Raw genomic sequence first — 16856 nt, forward strand, 5'->3', positions numbered from 1 at the left:
TGTGAAACTTCCTGCGGTACGCTAACTTTATAACGCCCCGACCCGCCCACGGCTAATGGGCCACCCACGCCCGCTCTCTCGGCCCGTGGGGCCCATCCCGTCTGACGGTCGGTCTGTTAATTTTCCAAGGCCCGAAATCATTGTTTACTGACCCTGCAATCACCACCCGACCTTTCCCCGTGTTTTGGCCTCACTCGCATGCTATCGCGAATCACTTCCCGATAGGTCACCCATCCTTCCACTACTCCAGCTCAAGCACGCTTAACTCTGGAGTTCTTTCAGGATGTGCTCCGGAAAAGGTAAGTCAACTTTGGTGACATAGGTAGCCAAATCAATTCTCTTAAGCCTTTTTTCACATATCACAACTCGGGATGTTACAATTCACCCCCTCTCAAAGAACGCAACGTCCTCGTTGCGCCCCCGATAGGTCTCAAGACGCCTCTCAGGTCGGAACTGAGATAGCTAACCAGCTCTGATACCACTTATAAACGCCCCGACCCGCCCACGGCTAATGGGCCACCCACGCCCGCTCTCTCGGCCCGTGGGGCCCATCTCGTCTGACGGTCGGTCCGTTAATTTTCCAAGGCCCGAAATCATTGTTTACTGACCCTGCAATCACCACCCGACCTTTCCCCGTGTTTTGGCCTCACTCGCACGCTATCGCGAATCACTTCCCGATAGGTCACCCATCCTTCCACTACTCCAGCTCAAGCACGCTTAACTCTGGAGTTCTTTCAGGATGTGCTCCGGAAAAGGTAAGTCAACTTTGGTGACATAGGTAGCCAAATCAATTCTCTTAAGCCTTTTTTCACATATCACAACTCGGGATGTTACAAACTTGTTAGCTTGTTGATTTAGGAAACACGGCATTTAGAAAATGAAATGAAATTGAGAAACCTCCTTTAATAATGCACATGATGTGCCAACTGCCAATGCATATATTTGTTGCTCTTTTCAATTATACTAATAGCATATATTAAATTCCCTTTTTTACAACCGAATTGACCTCCCATTTGTTTATATGATTGCACCTGAAAAAGCGTACAAGTCGGTGACCCTTTTTAATTATGCGATTACTATCATATCTTAACTGTAATAACCTAATGTTTAAACAAATGATAACTATGTAGACTAATTTCTTTTTGTGCCACTTTTTCTTCTAATACCCTTTAGTATTTTCTAAAATAAATCAAATAAATAGTTTTACAAATAAAAAAATGAGAAATAGTAACTACTAATGAAAAACCTATATCACTTATTGGTATTTTTTTCCAGTTCTAAAAGAATGTTTAAATCATAATTTTATATTATGTTCTACAAAAAGTAGAATTGACATTCTACACAGTAGAAAATGTAATCTATTTTTTTCATTGAATCTAATATGTTTAGAAAATGTAATCTATTTTTTTCATTGAATCTAATATATTTAGAATATATAAACTACGTAAATAATAGTAATCTAAAAATATTTAGAAAACACATTCCGCGCTTAACTTATCGTTCTAAAATCTTTAGAATCTGGAATCTACGCATTACTATAAATCTAAAACTTGTAGAAATTGGAATCTATACATTACTATAAATCTAAAACTAGTAGAAATCAATTTCAAACATGTTCTTATGTTCTACATATAGTAGAATATATATTATAAGGATAAGGATAATCATTTTCAAAAATATGGGAAGAGAATATTTGGAAATATTCAGTTTCTTTATATTGATTAAATCGATTTTTTTTTTTTTAAAAAGAAGAAAATTGTGATTTATAAAATCAATTTTTAAATTAAAAAAATTAAAACATCGATTTGGAAACTTCTTCTTACGCCATCTTTTTCTCCCCTTTGTCCTTCAAGGAAAAGAGTAAAATGGGTTTGATTGATTAGAAATCGAGTTTTAAGAGTTCAGCTTGTGTTTGTTTGGTTCAAATCAAGTGGGAATCAAACCAAATTTAACCGAAAAACCAGGAAATCGATTTGGAAGACTTACATGGGCATGAGATCGATCGATCCCAAAGACACTACCGATCGATCGAAGTGGGATCGAGCTTTTGCGATTGACTGACCTGGGCTTGGTCGATCAGTATATGCTCTACATATTTTTGTTGTTCTGGATATATTTATCAAGATCGACCGGTTGCTTACGGGATCGATCAATCCCTTTGAAAAACAACATTTTGAACTTCAGTTTTTTTTTGGACGATTTTTAATATTTTTTGTAATTATTTTAGTTAAAAATTATATTTTAATATTTAACAATTGTTTTATTAATTTTAATTTCGAGTTTTTAATTGAAATTAAGGATAATATTGTCATTTTAAAAATATTTAGACTAATAGAACATAAAGTATATGAGATTAGCCTAATATGACATAGTTATCATTTTTTTGGCCTAGAAAAACAATTTTCCCAACAAATTAATGGGAGAATTGAGAGTACATTTCAATGCTTATTTGTCTTACAATGTCCTCATCACATAGTCACAGATCAAATTACTATACCAGTTTTCTTAAAACCTATAATCAAAATTACAATGCATCACTTTAAAACCAAGTTCTTATGTTGATATAACATATTTGATGTAAACAACAACAAAAGGTTTTTTTTTTTTTTTTTAACAATAACAAAAAGTTGAAAGCCAATTTTCAAAAAAAAAAAAAACAATAACAAAAAGCGTGATCTGAAGGCCAACGCAAAGATACGAGGATGTTTGGACCAGACGCCACGTTCCGTACCGTTGGGTATTTTGACTTTCTCCCAATGGGCGGCTCTTATATTATTATCTTTTTTTTTCCCAACTAATTTTATTAAAATAGGCCAAAGCCTAAGAAACATATCCAGTACAAAGCCTACACTGTTAAAACGAAAAGCTAAAAGCCCACAAAAAATACTCAATCGGAAAGAAAATGGACCAGACCTAAACTTCTTCTACACCTTTCGAGCACACGTGTCTAGATCTCAAATCCAGAGGACACGCGTCACTCGATCTCTTCATCTTCTCAGACGCCGGCGACTTCAATGGCGTTTCACCCGATTCACCCCTGAACCATCATCATTCATCGATTCCGGAACACACCAGAACCCATGACCTCATTCCATCTTCACCGCAACCGCCTTGACTCATGCGTATTCTTTATCGGAGAGAATCAAATCGCTGAAACGAGATCTCATCCGTCACCGTTCGAGCACACACCATAGCAAAACATCGCGCAGGCCATAACCATCTTTCACCGGAGAGCTTCTCTCGTCCTACGACGAGAGCTCATCCACCAAATCACAAACGACACCACCTGAACAAAAATACGAAACCACACCCTAAAGCAGATCTAGGGAACGAAAAGCCGAAGAGGCAAGGCAAGGAAACCTTCACCCCTCGGTAGCAAAGCCGGAGACGATTGGATCTATAGAAGCCTCCACCTTCTCGGGGTCTTAGCCGGCGACGCGGAGCTGAGGAAGCCTCCATCTCCCGGAAACTTAGTCGGCGACTACGGAGCTATAAAAGCCTCCATATCCCGGAGCAAACGCTGAACTCAAAAGCTGGCTGTCACATCGAGCCACCGTCCTACATCCTCCCCGCGAGGCCATAGAAAGAGGAGTTACCGCCGTTCAAAGCACACCACGAGCGGGACCTTTTCCGGAGCAAAACCCTAGCCCAGATCCGCAAATATATCGGAGAGAGACCACAGATCGGAGCACACAGTTAAAAGAATGAAACTGAAATGAACAGAAGGGAGCCACCGGCGCTGGCACGCGCTCGGACGCGCCGCCGGACGCCGGGTCTGCCTTCACACGCTTTTCTCTCTCTCTCTTTTCTCTCAATGTCTAGAAATCTTATATTATTATCTTATCTACTCGTTTAATTAGATAACTAATTCGGTTATTATTATAATCTAATAGTCTATTTTGAGTCTGGATCCGAATCTTCAGACGTCAATCCTGACGTTACCATTTTTGAGTTTTGCAGTTGTTTGTTGCTCAGCTAGTCAGCTTTCAGGCAATATATATATATATATATATATATATTTTTTTTGAACGAGCTTTCAGGCATTGTTCAATGTTCCCAATTCACAATTTATTTGGAAGTCACTGCAATAGACTTTGTCTTCACCTAGAGATCTTTAATATATAATTTGTGAAAATAGAGTCAATATCTACGTTGCACGGAAGCTTCATCGGACGTCCGCTTCCCGTTTCAGAACCGGAATCGGAATCGGAACCTTGTGGAAGCTTACAGAATCTCGCTTCCAAAATGCTTGTAGAATATTCTCTTTAAAAACACATTAGAAGCTTACGATTCCGTTTTAGAATCATGCTTCCATTTAGAAAAAAACACAATATCTTATATCAATAAGAATATAAAATTATAGTTTTTAATTTATATATAATCCAAATTTTAATAGTATTGAATAGAGAGAATAGAAATATACAAATATTAAAACTAATACTATAAATTATCTTTATGCATTGAGGTTTTTATTAAAGATAAATCATATATTCAAATATATTATGTCAATTAGTTATAAAGAAATAAAAAAATATAATATTATTTATTTAATTTAATTTATGTGTATTTTCACAGTTTAAATATGAAGTTATTTTAAAATTATTATAAATGAATAAATGCTTTTATTTTAAATTTAAATCATATAATTTTTAGTTTTAGATTTTAAAAAATAATCTTACATATGTATATATATTCATATATATATATATGTATATAGATACGCTTCCAACACGTATCCGCTTTCTATTTTTTTTTTAAATCTCGTTTCTACGCTTCCATACGTTTCCGTTTCTACTTACCCGCTTCCGTTTCCATGTAACATAGGTCAATATTAGTTTCCATTTTGTTTGTGGATAAATAAAGAGATGACAAAAGTGGCTACGTCAAAGAGTTGAAGAAGTCTAATGAAATCAAATGGATCTTACATTGGGTTTAAGGCCGAGATTGTAAGAAGAACCCTCTTTTTATTCAAATCTAAAACCTCAAGTGCTCACCTTCCTCTGTTCTCACTTGTTACCTGCAGGAGAGTGGAGATGAATCAATAATCACCACAAAGCTCAATCATTAATTATAAAAACTTATCACGAATGTGTATTTATAGATCTGTATATCACGTTTTAGTTAAGCGTGTTGTTCTTAAGTATATTTTTGGTCATACAAAACCTTCGAGGACAAAGGGACGGATTTCCCCCCAAGATCCTCCAATGATGTTTGTGCATTTGTAACTGAACCTAGATCTCGAATCTAGAAATATGATTTTGTACGTGATCAAATCTGTAAAAATAACAAAATGTATTATGTTGGGCACTACTTTGGGTTATGAATATTATCGGATTCTTACTCAAATTTGAACAGATACTGGAAAAACTTGAAAACTCCGTAATTAAGTTGAACTATGTGATTTTCCCGTGCTCATGCATGGATAGAAATATTTACAAAATAATTATATTATAAAATTATTAATATTATATTTTTAGTTGAATTATTTTGTAATTTATATGTATAGTTTATTTTAAATAATATTATATTATTTTAATTAGAGATCTAATTTGGATATAGAATATCTAGTCTATTTGGTTATTACTTTGCTATATTGGATTGTATCTACTTTTCCAAATTTAACCATAATTTTTTTTTGTGCTGAAATAGATTAATTTTTTTTTTTTTTTTTTTTTTTTTGCAGTTAGACTTTTAATTTTGGCCATAAAATTTTTGATTCTTTAAGTAACTCATTTTGTGGGTTATATTGAGTTACTCATATTTTTTCGAGCTGAAGCACAATCACTTTTGATTTTAGTTAAACTATTTGTGTAATTTTATTTGTTGCATTAGTTCAATTCTTCTTCTAAAATATACATATATAGTTTTGTACAATTCTTTTGTACAATTTGATATTTGTGGATTTGTAAAGAGGAAATTTCATATCTACCACTATCATGGTACCATTTTTTATTTTTACCACCATTAAAAATACATTATCAAAATTATCATTTTCACTAAGTGACAAAAGACTCTGGAGAAATTTCATGTTTTTCACTTTTATGGTACCATTTTTCATCTTTACATCCACTAAAGGGACATTTAAAAAAAATGTCTTTTACATTAAGTGGCAAAAGACTATTATACTCTTGTTCTATATATATATATAATAAATCATTATTTAAATAAATAATTTTTTTTTTATGTTTTTGAATTGAACTTTTTCAAATTCGAACTTTTTTTTTTAAATTTGTTTTCTTGATTTTTTTTTTCAAATTTTCTTTTTGTAGATCAAAAATTATGTTTGAAAATATTTTTTTAAATATTTTTTTAAGTATTTATTTATATATTTAGAATCCTAAATTTCATATTCCAAAAACACTACCCCACCCTCAACTCTAAACCCTAAGTCTAGATTAGTTAACCCTAGGGGTATAAGTGTCTTTTACCTTTCATTAAAAGTGATTAGTGTAGACATGAAAATTAGTAGTATGAATATGATATTTGTGGCAATTTCCCAAAGACTCTTATACAATTGTTCTATATATATATAATACATTATTATTTAAACAAAAAATAAAAATAAAATTGTTTTATATATATTTGTGGCAATTTTTTATGGTTAAAATTATATTTTTATGGTTTTGAATTATACTTTTTCAAATTCGAAATTTTTTATAATCTTTTTTATTTTTTTTTCAAAATTTCTTTTGTATAGGGCCAAATTGTATAAAATTGTTTTTTGGAAGTAGTACATTGTCTACTTATCAAAAAGTACAATATTCCTAACTAACTTATATTTTCTAACGTAGGATTGAATTCTAAAAAATATCAAAAAATTGTAAATAAGAAAAATACTTTAAATAAGAAAATTGCATGTATGTTTTATTAAGATGACCCACTTATATAACCAACATGAGGATATTTTATTTTATCTTTATATAAAACAAGTACTAGAGCTTTTTTCCGCGCTTCGCGCGGATTATATATTTTTATCTGTTATAATGTATTTTTTTGCCAAAAAATATAATTGACCTTCTGAATATAATATAGAATTTGAATATATTTACATGTGACAGATACAATTTTAAATGTAAATCTATTGTTTAGAAAAGATAAATTACATTGTTTTACCATTTTTTAATTGTTTGGCCATTTTCAAAAATAGTATTATTTGTTTTTACAATTAAAATAAACTTAAGATATGATTTTACTGATATATACAATATTATATAATATATTATAAAATACATATTAGTTTTAGGTTTCGAACAGAACTCAGGAAAAAAATGGACTACAAACTCAGAAATATGAATGTTTTCTGTTTACCCAAAGCGATAAAGTCTTAGTCATAATTGATATATTAGCAGTATACTCAACTAATAACATCACACAACGAATAATTGTAGTAATAAAATATATTTTTCTAATAAAAGTAGACTCAGTTTCATCGATGTTTTTAGTATTATTTCAAAAGAATCTAAAATGTATGAAATTGAATAATTTGGTATTAAATGTTAATGACTGACGACAAAAAAAAATGTTAGAGACTGTTAATTGAAAGAAGATTATAAAAAGAGTGGAGAGAAATAATATTATTTAATTAAATGTATTACAAAAAAAAGAGTGGAGAGAATAACATCTATATATATAAAATATTGTTTGCCTCTCTCCTGTGCCTCCACGTCGGATCCAGCCTGGAAAGTCGATCATCTACAGCTTGACACGTCAGATCCGTTTTGTTACCGATTCAGCGAAGTGGATTTTCGATTGTTCATGTTTAGTATGGGCTTTCTGTTTTGGCCCAACAAACATAAACCGTCTCTGACCTAATGTTCTATTTTTTTTTTTTTTTTGAATGAGTCTGACCTAATGTTCTTCGGACAAGAGAACGAGAGAGGCGTCCCACATCCTTCGACGGCGAGATTCTGACGTTTCCGCTTTCCCTCGCCAAATGTAACGCTCTGAGTTAAAATTTCGTGATTAATCCACTCAAATCGCTCCCCCGCAATGTGTATTCAAAGCAATCTTCAAGCTCAGAGGCGGTGTGATCTATGTATAAATAGGGGTGAGATTTCTCCCTTACAACACGTCTTCTCTTCAAATCTGTTTTATTCTTCCTCATACATTTTGATATGGCTAACTCTAGGGTTTTTTTCTCCGATCTGAAGTCCAGCAAGTGTACCTCCGTCGTCGAGGCTAGGCTCCTGCAGTTCTGGGAGGCCAGGCACGTTAAACGCGGTGGGGAGCTCATGTGGGTCGAAATGCTTCCGGTGGATATTAACGTAAGTCTGTTCTTCCTATTTTTTTTTTTTTTTTTGTAATTCAACAATATTCTGACGAGTTTCGTCGAGCAGATTATGTTATTGTTTCACTTGAGAGAAACTTATTTGTCTTTGGAGAGTTTAAGGATTCTCAGAATCTTTGCAATTTTAATACAGTTTTTGATGATGATATGTAAAGCCATAACGGTGAAGGCTTCAATTGCTTTATCTGACTTCTGATTTCAAAATAAAATATGATTGTCGGTTTTTCATGATATAAATGGGTATATTTTCCAAGGTATTTGACATTTAAGAAGGGTCATCAGCTACATTTTGTGATGCAGCAATTTGTTCACGTCCTTACACTGCATGTTCTTTTTTTCTTTGTTATGGCTGCAATAAGAATCTTGAGCCGTTGAATGACATCTACTACCTAAGCACATGTTTGTCTCGACCTTTCTATTGGTTATAACACAATTTCTTTTGTGCAAGGTTGCTAATTGCCGTCCTAATATTCTTTGCTTATGGCCATCAGATCGTGGATATGATAAACGGTTTGGTCAAACTCCAGGGAGGTTGTCTGTAAAGAAACAAATGAAGCTAAATTGTTGAGAGCAGAAATTAGTTGTGGCTGTAACCAGCATTGATGAATGTGTGTTGTTAACTCTTACGATTGAAAACATGTAGCCCTTTTTTAAATAAGAATGGATGTGTATGGTTCTATTGCTGGAAAAGAGAATACACAAATATGTAAGCCAAATTTCAGTCATATGTCGTTCGTGGAGCAATATTAAAATTGTTACATGATCACCAGTCAATAGAATTTCCAGCTTTATATATGTATCACGTGCTTTCCATGGCAATAGGGGAGGACTCTCGCCAACGACGCAACGTACTGCCACAACGTACTTACAAACATAAAGATATGAGAGGCCAAAAGTGAGAAATGAGCAGACTAAACCCAGTCCAGAGGCAAGAACTTACAGTTGCTGCTCTACCTTTGCTGAAGTAATTGCATTTCTGAAGCTATTACTAAAGTTCACCTCTTGCTTCACGACTAAGTGAGCATGTTTGCTTCTATCTAATGTTGTGATTAGCATCTTTTAACTGCCAGTTTAAGAAACAGTTATAGTTGCAGAAAAGTACAAGCTTGGTTGTTATCTACTGCTACATTTTGTATTTCTAATATATAAAAAGAATCATTGTTTATTTTCTACAGAGTTTTTGCTTGCCTTTGAAACAAACAAACAATCAACATTATCATATAACAAAAAGGACAATCTATAAAGCCTACACATGTCTCCGCTCAAGAATAAAAACTGATAAACGCGAATATCACGAGACCACATGATGCATTTCCCTAAGAAAAAATGACTCACTCAACTCACCCAGGGGCGTCCCTGAGATGCTGGGGGCCTAAAACAATTTAGTAAGAGTTTTATAAAAAAACTTTTTTTACAAATTTAGAGGCCCCTTCTTATGTAAAATTTTTAAAAAAATTTGGGGGCCCTAAGCCGGTGTTTCAGTCCGCTATGCCCAGGACCGCCCCTGAACTCACCTCATCAATGCAAGAACTTGACATTCTTCCCAACTTCAAAACTGTTTTCTCTAAAAAAAAACACTTCAAAACTCTTTAACCAGCGCTGAAATCATGTACATTACCCAAGTATATCAAGTCAGAAAGTATAAAAAGAGAACATAATTTCAAAGACCATAATAATCTGATTGTTCTTAAAAACAAAGTTAATGACTGTAAACAAAAAAATGGTGAATAAAAATATTTTCTTTGAATTCCAAAATTTAGAAGTATATAAATCAATAATCATCCAATATTCATTACAGAAAATTACAAAAAAAAACAGACGTAATAACAAACGTAATAGCTCAATGTAAATCATCCACATTAACAAACGTAATAGCTCAATGTCTCTAACTGCTCTATAAAAAACAGCTCACGTACGTTCGAACTTATATATCTAACGACGTAAATTCCACCATCTCTTTCAAATATCCCATAATGTAAAATAATCAATACAACATGAAACTAAACAGTCCTTTTTTACAATACTATTCATATGTTAACCTCATCCAACCACGCTACTGAGCAAACCTTTCACGACTTATGTCTTTGTTATGTGCTTTTGTATAAAGGGGTGGTGATCGTTGGTGATTTCTCAATCATAAACTCATTCTACAACTATGGCTGTCGCCTTTTTATAAGACCACCAATATAGTAAAATAGAACATATATCCTTTTTAACAACAATAGAACATATATCTATACGATAAAATTTAGTAAACAAATTGCACTTGGTGAAATATTAATCAATAATTAAAATACACAATTTAATCTAAACTATATAATTTTAAAAAATAAAGATATAAATTATCAAAAACAGAGGAAATCCCACTTACTATGTTGTTTAGTTACATTTAAACTCAAGTCAACAAAAAGAAATAGAGAGAATTTCACAGAAATGTTTTCTATATTTTATCACCACACTCAAATTTAGGCCAGGGGAAAAAGTACCAACACATTCAAAGACAAATATATAAGAATGAAAAATAATTCATAATTTATGTATTGAATTTAAATTGTAGTGTCAAATATTTTTATTTTACTTACTTTTATAATAAAAATATAACAAACGCTAAAAATGTAAAAGAATCACATTATTGAGACTTTTATTAATTTATCAAACCTTTGATTTCTAATAAGAACAACAGAAAAATAGTTAAAATTAAAATTATTTTTATTTTTGAGTAAACTGCATATTTTTACACATATATGAAAATACAATGTATCTTTTAATTGATCTTCACTGGTTTAACAAAGATTAATATAGACAAAGATAAGTTAATAACAACATCAATTACAATAACTGATGTTAAAACGATATTTTGTATCATTTATTAATAAGTGTCTCAAATTGATACCATTTGTTTTTCTGATACTATTTTTTTTTGATAAACATAGTGTGATCCCAAAGGCTTTCTATGCCCAATGACTAATCACTACGAGATCCACGAAAATCTGTATTTTCTTGCTACTAAAGGCGTCCATGAGTTACCAAGAGGAATCGAAGCCAGGGCGGAAGCTCTAGCCGGATGACACGCACAGATCGACAAATGGTCCAAATTTTCACCATTTTATTTTAATTTTATGGAGCCATGTAGTGAGCACAAAGCAAGCTATTCTTTCGTCTTTTTATACTATTTATGTGATGTAATGTGATCTTTTTTTAGTAATATATCATATACATCTCTTGCAAATGGAAACCTAAAACACAAACAGCAAAATCATATAAAAATAATAACTTAGATCACAAGTAAAATATATCCCGCCCGTAGGGCGGGCCGACCCTAGTAAGTTATATATATGGGAAGAATATATAAAAACTTCTTTTTAGCAAAAAAAGAAAAAAAAAACTTCTAAGAACACAAAGATGTGTAGAAGAAGAGACCAACCTCAACTCAGATCTCACATTATCCTTCTTAGTTTCTTCTACTTCCATAGGAACTTTTGAGCTCTAGAGTCTGACGAACTAAAAGGGTTATTCGACCTTTTCTTCTTATGAGTAGTTAACTTGAATATTGCCTTTCCATAATTCTTTGCTGACCATCTTCTTCTTCTTCAATCTTCTCTACTCTTTGTTTCCCACTCATCTCTTGTTTTTCTTAATCTATTGATGGTATTCAGATTGCTTGATATGGAAGTAATTTCTTTTATTAATAGTAATAATATTTATGGGCCTTTTTTTTGCAGTCTTTGTCATTACAGATTTTGATTAGTTACAACTACGTGAGGACCATAGTGATCAAGTCCTAAAAGAAAACCGTAGAGCAAGCTTGCACAAAAAAGTGGGAACAGTTAATATATAGATGCGCAAAAAAGCTCTGTAGATACTAATGTTCACTCCATGCCAACGGTTCAAGGTTTTCTAAGAACTCTTTAGATACTAATGTTCACTCTATGCGCAAAAAAACTCTTTTGAAACTCTTCCACCTTTTTCCCATTGGTAGCACCTGGACTGAAAACACATAAAAAGTCTTAATTACCAAAAATAGTTGTGCCCAGGAGATTAAAAAAAGTAGAAAGGGAAGACATCTTACCGATTTCAGAAGCATTCATTAGCTCACCATCTTGTTTGATACCTTCAGATTCAACATTTTTATTATAACCTACAGTGTGGAGGAGTTTCTTCTCTAAGCCTCTGAAAGTCTCATGCCGTTCCTGAATCTCAGCAAGTGTATCCAATATTTAGTATCTGCTAACGGATACAGAAAATAACCTAATTTGAGATACACCTAACAGTTGTTTTCTTGCACTAAATACCAACCTGCCCTCTTCCTTGCTCCATGATTGCTTTCTTAAAATTATGCTCACTGTCTCCAGTTTCAATCAACCTATCCACCGTCTACACACCGTAAAGAATCATCATGAACCCATTACTAATACTGATTCAAGAGATTAAACTGAGAAAAACAGAGCTTTGAGTCAGTGCATCTTCATGTCCGTGTTGACCAGTAACTATAATTGTCAATAAGCAGAACAGCGCCAAAAATATCAAAAATTAAATATCAGAGATCATTACTGGGAATAGTTTGAATCGTTAGACAGATTCTGTAGTCAAAACATGTAAACACATGCCTCTCTACAACTATTCTTGCTGAATGTTAAGTTTCAAGAGTCTGCAATGAACACACAAAAATATTAGGATACCTTTCTCAGAGGGTTTCTGCTTTTAAAATTTCTAGAACTACCACTTCGAATCAAGAGATTAGGAAAATGTCACTTGGTTGCCTGAACTCCTTTAAATCTAAAGTAGCAACCCTGTAGAATCACTAATATTAGTAATTGGAATTACTTCTTATTGAGCAACAACTTATGTTAAGGGAGCTCATCTCATATTAGTGGGGAATTTAATGTGAAATCTAAAATGTTGAGATAAACTTGGAAACTATAGGAAGAGGAGGATAAATGTTTACCGCAAATATGTTTGGTGTTGACTGTTGTCACTAAAAGCATGACATGAATATCTGCAGTTTCACTGAATTTTCTGTGAATTTGTTTGTAGCCTGATCCCACAACACGTTCATAACATGCCCCCTGCATATGTTCATTGAAAGTAGGATGAACTCAATTGGTCATACAGGTGAGGGTTTGTATTACTATACATCAACTCGAAAATGCTCACTCTTTAGGTTGAAAGTAAACCAACACTCGCTCAATGGTTGCTACTCCTGCTCCGTGAAGGACGGGGCGTTCGGTGACATACTGAACACTGATTAGCTGGACAACATCTGAAATTTTGGATGCAAAATATGTACGTACAGAGAGGTTAGAACGGCCACAATTGGCTTCAAAATCTTCGAATAACTTAAATGAGAGTTTTTTTTCATCATAATCTCAAACAGCTTTTTCTCCATCGGTTCGAGGACATCGGCACAGAATAATGCAAACACCAGTTTCAAAGACACGAAACGTAAACACTCATTGGCATCTTCTTCTTTTTCTTCAGTCAACCAAATGAGCCTTCAAAGCCATCATTAGGTACATGGAAAATAATTCAGACATAGTAGTGTAGATACACCATTGATAGAAATAAAAACGGCAGAAAAAACATGTCAACATACCAGGCAAGGGATCAGATTTCTCCGGCTGTGACTCTGTTGAGTACTTGACAGGATCCTGATTTCTTAGTGACAACTTTCTTATTTTTCTTGGTTGGATCAAAAGGTGTGAGCTAAAGATTAAAAAACAATCTAAACCAAAAAAATCAAAGAAGAGAGTCTCTACAACCTAGCCATGCAAATGAAACACATGTGATAGAGAAGACAGTCTGAAGAGTGGCAAAAAGATAAAAAAAAAACTTCAATCGAAATAAAGATGACACTGCAAATAAAAAAATGTCGAAATAACCTGCACTAAAAGGCATTTTTGCAGAAGCCTGATCTCTGTGGATTGATCTCAGATAACTTACTTCTGGCTGTGTCCTTAGATACATAATATGCCGTAGTGTTCTTTGGTATACAACACTACTGACTCTATGGTGTATTTGCATACTAAATAAGCAAAATCACCAAACATTAGTCTCTCTCTCTCTCTTTTAATTGATCATGCATGTAATATATTACGAACCTCATTCTTGAAGATGTGTTTCCAAACACTGCAAGGAAAGTTGAAGAAATCAGTGAGCCACATTTTAGCTTTAATCTTCCACAGTATCATATAACTTACGGGTCAGTTCCACAGCCATGTCTACGTTGAAATCATGGAGATTTTGTTTAAGAGAGAAGACTTATTTGTTTAAGATAAGCTCATCCTCGGTAAAAGCGGGTAACCTAGACCCAACTATGGTCTTCATCATCTCAAGATTCTCGCCAAACCTGTAAGACCCTTACAAAAAAACCTAACAAAGAAACTGAGTGATAAAATATAGTAGACGCTTCAACATTTGTTTCATCCAATAAAGAAGTCGTTGAATCTAGTTATTGCCTGCTTATCTTCTGGAGTTGGCTAGGGGGACATCAGTCAAAGCACTGTATATGTATATGCCAATGCCTACCGATCCCTGTTGCTTGTGCTGTGTAATAAAGTGGAGATACTCTGTCTTAGCTAAACACAGTAGTGCATATGGAAGACAGAAAGAGAAGAAGAACCTGGGATTGTTTCTTGTATAAGTTTGTCGCAGAAGCGTGTGCAAGCAATATATTGTGTAGGGAAATGTAAGGCTCTGTGGAAGAGTTTCCTTTGGAACGATTAAGTTCAAATGGAAGAAAGCATCGACCAGGCGGTGGTAATCGGTCGTTATAAACTCAAAGTGAAAAAAAAGTTGACCTCGTTTATTGTAGTCCAATGCGAGAGAGATAGAGATAAAGGAATATATACACGTAATCTGAAGTTTAGTCAAATACATACTCAGATTGCAAGGCTTCAGCTCGAGTAGTATTTTCGTCATCGCCATCTCTGAAGACCACAATAGAGAAGAAAAAGTGAAGGAAAACCCATTGTTTCCTAGTTTTTTGAGTAAAGAAATATCATGAGATTTAGAAAGCATTAATAGCTATAACCAGCTTCACGTTGGTAAACTTCTTGCTCCTTGTAACAAACATCTTGAATACATGAAAATAAAAACTAATGCTAACAGGACACATTTAGCAAAGATTTTGATATAGCAAAATCAATATGAGACTTAAACTGAATTCACCATTCTGGATTTAGCAATAATGATAAGCTGTCTCAAATGATATCTTATTCTATTCCAGTTCCCTTTCAATCACCTTAAAGCTAGGAGGACCTGTAATAACGAACCCGAGTTAGCTTAAGTGTGGGATGTCTGCATAATCAACAATGCTAATCTGAAAATAATATTTCCAACTAATCCAATCAGTTTTTCATGTCCTAAAACAATTACTTGTTACGACCCTAAATGACTCGCCTTTTCTACAGGTTCAAAGAGTTTAGAAATACGTATCTTTATGACTCCAATATCTTCTTGAGAAAGTTCATCCGATGGCTTTACGGTCCCACTATCCTGAATAAAATCAGTCATCAAAGTACCAAAGTATTCTTCATCTTTCTCTCTGTCCTGAATAAAAGCTTCAATCTGTATAGTATCTTTCGTGTGGTTCCCATTCGGAATAGTCAGAAAAGAAAAAATAAAGAGAAAAGTATTGCGAGAATATTACCTCATAAGGCTCCCCAAAACTGCCTAGAATTGCGATGTCGAGGTCCTCCTATACCCATTGGCAGATTTTCACTGCAGAGAGAGGTTCGACGTAGTGATGAAGCTAAGCGTGAGCAGAGGAACGGTTTGAGAAGAGGACGTGATTGGTTGTGTATAGATTGACACGGTGATCAATGGTGGCCTTGAAGTAAGAGGAGTAGGAATCTGAGTATTCTTTAGCTTTTGATGTGATATTTGAATCTTTGAATTTGCATTTTTTTTTGTTTCAATAAACTGAATGAAAAAGGAAAGTGAAAAGGCAAGAATGTTGAATAATTGCTTTAGGCAATTAATTTATCAAAAACGAATTTGCAGGGAGAGGAATAGATCAGCGGTAAAGAGAATCTTGATAACAGAGAAGCAGACAAAGAGATTCACGGAGGTTTAATGGCTGGATTTCCAGTCAACGGAAGGCAATAGTGACGTGGAGAATCGAAGCTATATGATTGGTGGATTTTTTATGAGGACGTGGACACTTTTCCCATAGACTATATCCCTTTTTTAGTATTGTATTGATTCCCTTTTATAACAATTTGGTTTCAAAAAAGTGAAATTGCATCCTACATATACAATATTTTTCCTAATTAAGTCAACTAGATCCTTTTTCCGCGCTACGCGCGGATAATATATTTAAATTTATATATTTATCATTTTTCTTTGTATATGAATTTTTGTATATTAAATTATATATAACTAATTTTTACTTTTTTTTAATATTTTTAGTTTGAAGTAAGTATTTCTATTATATGTAATACAATTAATAAATAAAATATGAAGAATCAAATCCGACATTAAAAGAGTTATGTAAAAAGTACTCCAATAACCTACTTAGAATATAAAACCTCTTTTTACATAAATTATTTTCAGTTTAAAAGATCGGAAT

The 16856-nt window shown here is 33.5% G+C and overlaps 3 long non-coding RNA genes across 6 annotated transcripts; 1 reads left to right on the forward strand and 2 right to left on the reverse strand.

The window, feature by feature from the left end:
• Positions 1-621: 621 nt before the first annotated feature.
• LOC103839498 lies at positions 622-8966 on the forward strand. Of its 2 annotated transcripts, none has more exons than XR_004450983.1 (3): positions 622-4139; positions 4825-8047; positions 8129-8966. It is a non-coding gene; the product is annotated as an uncharacterized LOC103839498 (long non-coding RNA). The 2 variants fall into 2 exon arrangements; XR_004450984.1 differs by having other exon boundaries at positions 623-4139; positions 8151-8966.
• LOC117127954 lies at positions 8295-14036 on the reverse strand. 3 transcript variants are annotated; one of them, XR_004450986.1, is made up of 3 exons: positions 12584-14036; positions 12357-12477; positions 8295-12274 (listed from the first exon to the last, which is right to left on the reverse strand). It is a non-coding gene; the product is annotated as an uncharacterized LOC117127954 (long non-coding RNA). The 3 variants fall into 3 exon arrangements; XR_004450987.1 differs by having other exon boundaries at positions 12357-12511; XR_004450985.1 differs by having other exon boundaries at positions 12357-14036.
• A 45-nt stretch (positions 14037-14081) lies between these two features.
• Positions 14082-15148, reverse strand: LOC103839496. Its single transcript, XR_004450982.1, has 4 exons — positions 14907-15148; positions 14485-14830; positions 14386-14413; positions 14082-14309 (listed from the first exon to the last, which is right to left on the reverse strand). It is a non-coding gene; the product is annotated as an uncharacterized LOC103839496 (long non-coding RNA).
• Positions 15149-16856: the final 1708 nt, after the last annotated feature.

Source organism: Brassica rapa, chromosome A09, assembly GCF_000309985.2.
Source record: "Brassica rapa cultivar Chiifu-401-42 chromosome A09, CAAS_Brap_v3.01, whole genome shotgun sequence".
NCBI classification, from domain to species: domain Eukaryota; kingdom Viridiplantae; phylum Streptophyta; class Magnoliopsida; order Brassicales; family Brassicaceae; genus Brassica; species Brassica rapa.